This window comes from Schistocerca americana, chromosome 2 (assembly GCF_021461395.2).
Source record: "Schistocerca americana isolate TAMUIC-IGC-003095 chromosome 2, iqSchAmer2.1, whole genome shotgun sequence".
Taxonomy (NCBI): domain Eukaryota; kingdom Metazoa; phylum Arthropoda; class Insecta; order Orthoptera; family Acrididae; genus Schistocerca; species Schistocerca americana.
The window spans coordinates 351610699-351620742 of record NC_060120.1 but is presented as its reverse complement, the minus strand read 5'-3'; the positions used below and the strand labels follow the sequence as shown (position 1 = coordinate 351620742).

The window sequence follows — 10044 nt, the reverse complement described above, 5'->3', positions numbered from 1 at the left end:
GAAATTGAAGAAGATGGTTCAATAGTAATTAAAAACATCGCATTTGCAAGTCGCATTTTGTCACCTGCTGAGCGAAATTATTCCGTTACAGAACTGGAAACATTATGTGTTGTATGGGCTTTTACGAGATTTCGGCACTTTCTTTATGGCAGACATACCACCGTTTACACAGACCATAGAGCTATACAATTTTTGCTTTCTGCTAAATTTACTCACGACAGATTAAGTAGATGGAAACTTTATTTACAGGAATTTAATTTTACAGTAGTTCACATTCCCGGCACACAAAATGTTATAGCAGACGCACTATCGCGTTCTCTCGGCAACAATCAGCAAGACGTAGCAACCAACTTCTGCAAAACAAATTTCAGTGTCATGTACACTCAGCAAGTCGCATTTGAAAACTTTATTTCATCGTCATTACAGGACATAGCAAAGGAGCAAAATAAAGACAATGTGCGGAAAGAAATTAAACACCTTTGGCAAGATAAGAATAATGTTACGATTAGAAACGATTACACTGTACGCAATGACATTCTGTTTCGCCGCTCTCATCCTGACAGCAACAATTGGTTATTATGCATTCCTGACGAACTGGTTAACAAATTAATCTGGTACACTCATTTAAGTTACGCACATTACGGAGCAAGAAAATGTTTTCTTATACTGAGACAGAACTGTTATTTTATCAACATGGAGAAACGTATACGACGAGTTTTAGCGTCTTGTAAAATTTGCCAGAAAGCTAAATCAGACACCACTTCACATATTCCTCCATTATATCCCATTGTACCTGTTAAATTAAGACATATGACCGCTGTAGACATTTTTGGTCCGATTCCGAGAACTAACAGAGGTTTTTGCTACATATTTGTCGCTGTTGAGCTCACTTCAAAATTTGTTACTTTCACTCCATTACGCAAAGCTACTGCTAAAACTGTTTCGAAAGCATTTGTAAAACATTTTCTATTTCATGTAGGGCATGTGATGAGAGTAATTTCTGACAATGGATCTCAATTTCGTAGTAGCGTATGGACACGCATGTTACGAGCCAGAAACATTTCTCCGATCTATATATCCAAGTACCATGCTTCTTCGAACCCCCGTGAAAGATTAATGAAAGAAATTGGTAAGCTGTGCCGAATATACTGCCACAAAAGACATATTGATTGGGATACACACATACTCTCATTCCAAGATGTAATTAATTCCATTCCAAATGAATCCACTATGCTATCTCCGTCTGTTATACTGAAAAACGTTGAACCACCAAACAAAATTAAAGAATTAGTAAACTTCCCTAAATGTCGTCGACTAAGACACCACGAAATAATTGACATTGCGCTGAACAACATCAAACGTGCCGCAGAGCGCCGGAGAAGACAGCAAAAACAGGTTTGTAGACGCCGAGACTTTCACGTTGGACAGAAAATATTAGTACGTACACACTATTTATCCAGTAAATTAAAAGGTAAGTGCAGTAAGTTTGAACTTTTATACGCAGGTCCATATCGGATTCACAGCATCCCTCACCCCAATGTTGTACACGTCGAAACTTTGAGAACCAGAAAATCGAAAGGCAACCACCATATCTCAAACATTAAACCGTTTATTGAATGAAGACACTTTATGATTCAACACACTATGATGCCATTTACTAATGCAATTATATTCACATGACTAATTACTGATGATTATCGTATTTTTTCTTGGCAAGTGCCCGGCAAGGTAAGGTTAGCAGGTCGCTTTTCTTGTCGTTACACATCAGACCGTGCACATTTTCCATTTTTTTGTGTATATGATTGTACTCCAGTTTTGTTTGTATGCACTATGAGATAGTTAAGATATAACACACCAGTCGACTTTGACATTTTTTTTTTGCCTTATGACATCTCAACATCGTGACTGTTTTACATTTTTTTTTGCTGCTGCATTGTGATATTCTGTGTACATTTTGGCTTTGAACACTGTCAATGTCTTTGACACATTACGTTTCCTGTCATGTTAGGCTGTATGCTTAAGTATGTTACCATAAACCAGTCATTATTTAGTGGGTATATGATTTAAGTGCAAGACATTAATCTTTGTTCATGAATTTCAGAAAGAAATGATGCGTGTAAGATATAAATTCAACAGAAATGGGAATTTCACCTACGGAATAAATGGAAGAAGATGCAATAACTTTATGAGGAAGAGTAAATGGATCAGGATTAACAAACATTAACAAGAATATACTATACTCATCGTAGAATAGCAGTCTTAACTAATTTTTTCTTTCAGAATACAAGGTGATTGATGCAGGCTGTCAGACAGAACTACACATCTTAGTTTTAGTGATGAAATATGCTAGAGATAAGGAATAGTTGTATAATGAATAATGAAGTGATTTTTTGCAGATGATAATGAATGCTGATGAATAATGATGAAGAATATGCTATTATGAATAATGAAGTTTTTCTCTACAGGTGATGATAATAATGAAGTTTTGATGATATGGATAATGAAGTTTTCTTTACAGATGAGGATAATGTTGAAGTTATGTATTTATGCTATGTAGTTATTTAAGTATTTGTTGCAGTTTGCTTTGACAGCAGGTGTTATATTGCATAGTAGGATGACGGAAAGTTTTGGAAAGGACAGCTATGGAATACATTTTTTATACACATTTCACTACCTGTTAATTCGAAGTTCACTACTTTTCAGCATAGTGTGCGTTTCTTCTTTCAGGTCAATAATCCATTTTGTATTTTTTCCAGGAGATGCTTGTCATGATACTTACTAAACCTGTTACCTATTATACCTGTTCTAGTACTTGCATTTTTATTTTTTACCCATTTGTGTCTATCATTTATAAATGTGATCACATATACTGCCTTGTTACATAACCTTGCTACAGCTGACTCATGACGAATGACGTTACCTATCCTCATTTGCAGCAATAGGTCAAAAGCAAATAGTGTTATGCCTCAGCAATTAATTATCGATCCCAACGCAATGCATTGCTAACAAAAAAAAAAAAAAAAAAAAAAAAAAAAGAATGTATTACCAGTCCCAAATAGTGATACCAGCTTGAGAAAGTTCTGAGTAATGCTGAACGGCAATAAATAATATGTCACTTGGAAAATGATTAATTAATTATGCTATGCTTTATAATTGGGAAAGAATGTGATTGTTTAATAATGCTTTGTAATTAGAGGAAGGCTAATGATTCTTAATTATGCTTTGTAACTGGAAAAGAATGCGACTGTTTAATAATGCTTTGTAATTAGGAAAAAGCTAATGATTCTTACTATATTGAAATGACACATAATTAATTAACTATGCTATACTTTGTAACTGGAAAAGAATGTGATTGTTTCATAATGCTTTGTAATTAGGAAAAAGCTAATGTTTCTTACTATATTGGAATGACAAATGATTAATTAACTGTAATTAGAAGAAGGCTAATGATTCTTAATTATGCTTTGTAACTGGAAAAGAATGTGACTGTTTAATAATGCTTTATAATTAGAAAAAAGCTAATGATTATTACTATTGAAATGACAAATGATTAATTAACTATGCCATACTTTGTAACTGGAAAAGAATGTGATTGTTTCATAATGCTTTGTAATTAGGAGAAGGCTAATGATTCTTACTATATTAGAATGACAAATGATTAATTAACTGTAATTAGAAGAAGGCTAATGATTCTTAATTATGCTTTGTAACTGGAAAAGAATGCAACTGTTTAACAATGCTTTGTAATTAGGAGAAGAAGGATACTGATTCTATGTAAAACAATTAATGAACATTTTTCTGTAATACTACATACTTGGTACAGAAATGTTCAATAACTGGGCTATGAATGCCGCAAACTACTAATGAAGACTGTAATTGTCAATATTATGTGACTTAATGTCCTTCACCTCATGAGCTAACTACCCTGAATTACTGCAATGTCCATTTGTCCTGTTTATCCTAGTGATCATGGAGCACTATATTTGGTTTTGCACTAATTCTACGTTGGTGTGCCTTGTAAGAGCGTGGTGTTGGCACGACATGCTGTCCACCACCGTGAGCGATGAAGACATTATTATGGTCCCACTGTTTGGTGTACCTAATGTACTGCCAAAATGAAAACATGGAACATTACTACGACAGTTCAGTGTCTCGGCTACACTGATAAATTCTGATGGGAAAAGAACTTCAAATTGTGTCACTTGGTGTTGTACTTCTGTGGAAAGATATGGACTTTCAGAACAGCTGTGTGCAATCTAAAGTGCTACAACCATGATGCAATCCTTCCCTTTCCTATCCTAATTCTTGTCACATAGTGAAAATCATTTTTTGCTAACATCATTCATGTTCATGGGTCATACATTTTTTTTTCGATTCGCTGAACTCCAGTGCGAGTACACTTGTGTCACTTATCGATATGATTTTTTTTTGCCATTATGTTTATTTGTTGTGAAAATGCTAAAGACATTTTTCGATTTGTTCTGAAGTACAGTATATGTACACTCTTGTCTTTTATATTGTATATACATTTTTTATTTGATGATATGTTCTGAACTACAGTGCATGTGCACTTATGTTAGGTGTTAATATGTTTTCTACTGAACTTCAGTGCCTGTGCATTTTTCTCATTTTTCAATATGATTTGTACTCATTCTGTATGTTCAATACTTCAGTGTGTATGATTTTTTTTTTTTTGCCATTCTGTTTATGCTAAAGAATTTTTTCAGTGCCTGTGCACTTTGTTTTCTGTCAAATAATTTGTATACACAGTTTTCTGATTTACTACTATGTTTTGTACTCACATTTTGTCTTTGTCTGATATATTTTGTACTCGGTGCGTGTGCACAACATTTAATTTATGTACTAAACTTGAATATTCTGTAAATTGTAAAAATTTCTTGCGATGGCAAGTCCAACTGACTCACCATCGCTGCCAAATTTTTGCCCCCCCAGTGGAGGGTTATGAAACACGTATGTAACGTAGCAGCGATGGTGAGGCACGTTAAAATCTTTGACCAGAGAGCCTATTATCGTGGTTAGTATGCGCTTGACCGCGCGAGTGTTACGAGCAGTACTCTGTCAGTAGTCGTTGCGAGCAGTCTGTTAGTAGTAGTCGTGCAGTGCAGTACGCTAGTGGTCGTCATGCAGAGCAGTCGGTCAGTAGTAGCAGCCCAGTGCGGTTGTGTGATGTAGTCTGTCGGCAACACTGGTCAAGATGCTGAATGAGGTATACTGTTACTTAAGATAATCATCGGATAATGTAAAGTTTATTTATTGTAATTAATTTTCAACAAGTGCCCCCAATAATAATTTTGATTTCAAAGCAATTTTACATAAAAATTTTATTTAATTGAAGTAACTATTTCGTTCCACTTCCCTTAAAGTAAAGTTTCAGTTTTCAGTTAAATAATAATAATAAAAAAAAAGGAATATTATTATTTGCAATGCAGTTCCTCCAAGCCGTGCGCAAGAGTAAGAGCAGAAGTTTGACTAGCAGTTACAATGAAGTAAGAATTTAATTCTGATTTTTGCACAGGGCCAAAGACCGATATTTCGGTTTAATTGAATTATCATTTTTACTGAGATTTTCTTATCACTGAATTGACTTTCATTATTTTCGTGACGAACTTATACTTGGGTCAGATTGCGATTCTCACTTTTATTGTCATTAAACTTAATTGCTAGGGAGATTACGTTTGACTCTCATTCATTTATAATTTCTGTCTTTTAAATTTCAGTGGAGAGGTTACACTTAGCGCAATGTCCATTAGCACTCTTAAATAATATTGTCATTTTTAAAATTTTTGTGGGGAGGTTACAAGCTTTTTTAGCAAGTGTTATGGAATAAGGCTTTACAGCAAAAGGGTGATGAAGCCATCATATTCATAATTACACATAACTCGTGGACTATCCGAAAAGGCTTGGTTGTACGTTAGTAGCAACTCCCTAAGAGCATTGTGCTGATCCATAGTGATGTTTATTGCTTGATTAACTTTTCCCAATATTTTCTCTTCTACTGTCTTGTTGGCAGAGGTATCCTAATTGTTGTAATTCTCTTTTCCCTCTCTGTGTCAGTCTGTTTATACTCCTTAAGTTTTAACCAACATACTAGTGCTCTTTCTCTTAACTCAGTTCCCTGAAATGGTACACTTTTTGTGTGATTATCCTTAGTGAGCTCTACACATCTCCGTTTGCAGTCTGTCTTAGCCCCATATTTACACAGCATATCCATTCCTATGACAACATCAACTATCAGTTTCGATACCGCTAACAAGTCTTGGTCCATCTCAAAATTCGCTAATTTGGTAGTTGTATATGTTGATTTGGTAACAGAATTTGTTAACATTCCTGTGGCACTCTCGATTCTGACCTTCATCATTGGCAGCGTTAAAATCTGAATATTCCTCACCAAGTGTTGAAAAAGGTTGTCTCAGGGACAGCCACGGTCAACCAGTGCTTCTCTCCATTTATTACGTATCCTTATTTCTACTAAGGACTGAAAACTATCTTCAGCTTTCCTATTGTTGTCTTTATCTTCTAATAAACATCTTTCCACTTATTCATGTGTGCACGTTAGTCAAATTATCTTCCGACCAACGTCACTCTTCTTTCCAGACAGTTTTTTGATGGGCTGTTTTTTTTATATCGACATATCGACTTGCTCTTTGTCTTGTATGTAACTGTCTCCATTACCAGTTTTTTCTTTGTGTTCATTGGCGTTTTCTATCCATCTTGTTCCTACATTGGATAACATCTTGTCTTCATTTACCAACAATTTGGTTTGCAGAAATTTAAAGATCCCTCCTTCCTTAATATAATTTACCATTAATTCCACTGCAGCGTCAAATCCCACTTCCTTTGCACGTGTTAAATCGCCATGCCTGCATACTCTCTCCTCTTCTACCTGTCATTCTGGGAACTCTTCCTTGTCACTTCCTCCATTTTTCTCCCTGCCGTCATCTTGTGCTAGCATTTTCTTCTCGTCTTCTACACCGAGAACTCTTTCACTCTTCCCCGTGACATTTTCATCTCTTCCATCTTGTAATGTCTCTTTTTTTCTTCAACACCTGTAACGTTCACCTCATCTCTCTGAACGTCCTTTTTGCCTTCCCAAAATTCGTCCTAGTCTCTCTCTTGTTGATCATCATCCTCACTGTCTCCTTCCATTACTTCTTTAACAGTATTCTCCTACCCCACATTCTCCTTTTCTCTAATCAAGGAATTAATTAGCATCTTCAACACTTCTTTTGCCGCTATGATTTCGTCTATCTCTGCCTCCACCCCTGTACTACATCTCTACCTCTTTAGTTGTCTCCTTTCTCATTTTCATCCTCTTCAGTAGCAGATTCTGCCATCATATGTACTTCTAAGTCTTCGATCTCTAACTACCTCCCATAAAAAGCACAATTTATTGTCGTATCTGTTAGCCTTTGTTCGCTCCAAATTTCGTTGCAGATTGGCTTGGATGGCTTCAGATGTCTTACTGGACCAATCTTCCGTTTTATTTGTCGTGTGACTAGGCTCTGTTTCGATCCGAGTGACGTCACTCCTGCTAGCTGCAACACTCGCTTGTCCGTTGCTGAGTTCACTGGAGGGTGCGCCTTCTCTAGGTTAGTGCTCTTTCTCCCCGCGGCCATTGTCTCCACATAGTAGTTACTCATTTTTGCTGCCAGCACTGATCTGCACTTCTCTTGGTGTTGTCGTTAATTCTGGCAAATAATCCTTTTTATTATTAGTCCTGTACTACTGTCTACCTCGCTTCCACTTTCGTAACTATTATGGTATATATTATGCTGGCTGTACGACCTAGTTGGCCCTGCCGCTGTCTCGCGTATGTCTGGACGTCCACATACGCGTTCCTTAATTTTCCTGTTTCTCTGATTCCGATCTCTCCCTCTTTCTTTTCCTCCGCCTGCTCTGGCATTGTTTCTTCCATTGCAGGGTCTTCCACGATCATTTCTACCTCTTCCACCTCGAGGTACGTTATTAATGTCTCGAGTCGATCCACTCATGAAGTTCAGATGCTGCTCAGGTGGTGTGTAACTACTGAACTGCAACTTGCTCATTGTATCCTTCTCAGAAAGTTTTCTTCATCCGTCCAAGAACCTCCTCCCACTACTTCCTGTACCGCCTTCGGAAACTTCTTCCATAACGCCGTGTATTTTAGTGTACCGTCCACAACTTGATTTTCATAGTGCAGTTTTCGGAGTATCTTTAAACAGTACGAGTATACTGTTCCTCCACTACATCCTAGTCCCCGAAGAAATCCATCACTATATTCTTCTGAATTACTAATGACCAAAATCTTTCAATAAATTTCTCAGGAAATTCTTCCAAGCTCTGACATTCCTGGTGCTAAAAGCCCAGCACAAAGCATCGTTCTTCATTAAGCTACATGACGCTTCTTTTCCCTTATCCTCGTTCCAGTGAGTTGGTAAATATTTCCTCAGTCCATCTACAAACTTTTATGGATGTATTATTCCTCCTTTTTTAAATTGTAAGTTGCTCAACTTCGCCTCCATATTCCTCATTCTATGCACTCTCCTGGAACATCATACACGCCAACATTTCTCGACCCTTCTCGCAATAGGTGGTTCGTCTGGGTTATTCTCTGTAGATGTTCTGCCGCAAAGTGTTCAGCTTGTGAACTGTTGTGAGTAAAGCGTCATACACCTGTCCATTTAATGCAACTCCTGGGCTGCTGGTGCCTCCATGTGGAGCTGCCGCCGAGCCCAGGCACCGTGCCGCTAACGAAGCGATTGCCTTTGGTGACATCTTTTGCAATAACGACTGCGCGAATCGACGGTATCTCGTAAGGAAGGAAAGAGCAGCAGCTGCCGCCGAGCCCAGGCGCCGTGCGTAACACGCAGAAGGTCCCCGGTTCGATTGCGGGCGGAAAGCCGTTTTCGTCGCACTCAGCAAGACACTTGCTACGATCTCTAGTGTGACCATTTAAATCAAACGTTCCATCAGCAGGGTGCACATGGCTCAAATGAAACATGAAACGGTTTCAGAACTGGTTGTCGGATTTTAGCGCTGACTTGGAGGCCTGGAATGCGCGAAACAGCCGCCGCCATGCGATTTGTTACCACACCGTTGTACAAAACGCAAGGGCTCGTCCGGGATTTGTACCCGGGACCTCCTGCACCCAAAGCAGGAATCATACCCCTAGACCAACGAGCCTATTCGTTCCGAAAACGCACTGCATGTGAATGACGCCACCTTTGATGGTCTCACCATGTAGGGCTGCAGCTCAGCCAGCGTTCTCCCTGTCTGTCGCGGTTGGATTGTTTTCATCGACGTCTTTTACTATAGGAACTTCACGAATCGGAGGGAGCTCGTAGCCGATGCCCTTGCTAACACGGAAGAAAAACTGTTGCTATTACGAGTCTCCGGGTAGACACGAAAAGAACCGTCGTTTCCGTGGTGTAGCGGTTATCACGTCTGCTTTACACGCAGAAGGACCCCGGTTCGATCCCGGGCGGGAACACAACAATTTTAATCTATTTTTCGGATTTCATTTCCGAGATGACCTCACGTCCGCGTATTCCCTGATCATCTGTTAGATGATATCCGTTTCTAAAACGATTGACTGAGATAGTAACTATGGAATACAAGCACACTTATGTCACGTATAAATTAAATACATATAAGTGAGAGACATAACTAGATAAAATACTATTTAGCAGGAGCTGCTGTAGCAATAAATAACTGTGGAAAAGTCTTTTCACCAAGCTAGTTGATGCGTATTGGTGTATTAATGTTAGCAGTTTACACTTCTTAGAATTCAGAATGTCCTTGGTGGGAAACTTTAATTGTTAAGCAAATCTATCAACATACAAATAAATGTTCACTGATTGCAATAAAAATAATGTCAGCACTGAATAACGGTTGATGATCTGGCTTTAAATAATGTCTCCGTAAGGAGCTATTATTTCAAGTCGCTGTTAGCTGATCATAAAGGTAACAGCATAAACGGTTATATTAACGCACTTTGTTACGAGACGAGCATTTTGCAGTGCAGAACGTGAATTTAATCTGAGC

General features: G+C 38.0%; 2 non-coding genes across 2 annotated transcripts; one reads left to right on the top strand and one right to left on the bottom strand.

Moving 5' to 3' along the window:
• Nucleotides 1–9111: 9111 nt before the first annotated feature.
• Trnap-ugg lies at nucleotides 9112–9183 on the bottom strand. The gene has a single exon. It is a non-coding gene; the product is annotated as a tRNA-Pro (tRNA).
• A 234-nt stretch (nucleotides 9184–9417) lies between these two features.
• On the top strand, nucleotides 9418–9490 carry Trnav-uac. The gene has a single exon. It is a non-coding gene; the product is annotated as a tRNA-Val (tRNA).
• The last annotated feature ends 554 nt before the right edge of the window (nucleotides 9491–10044 follow it).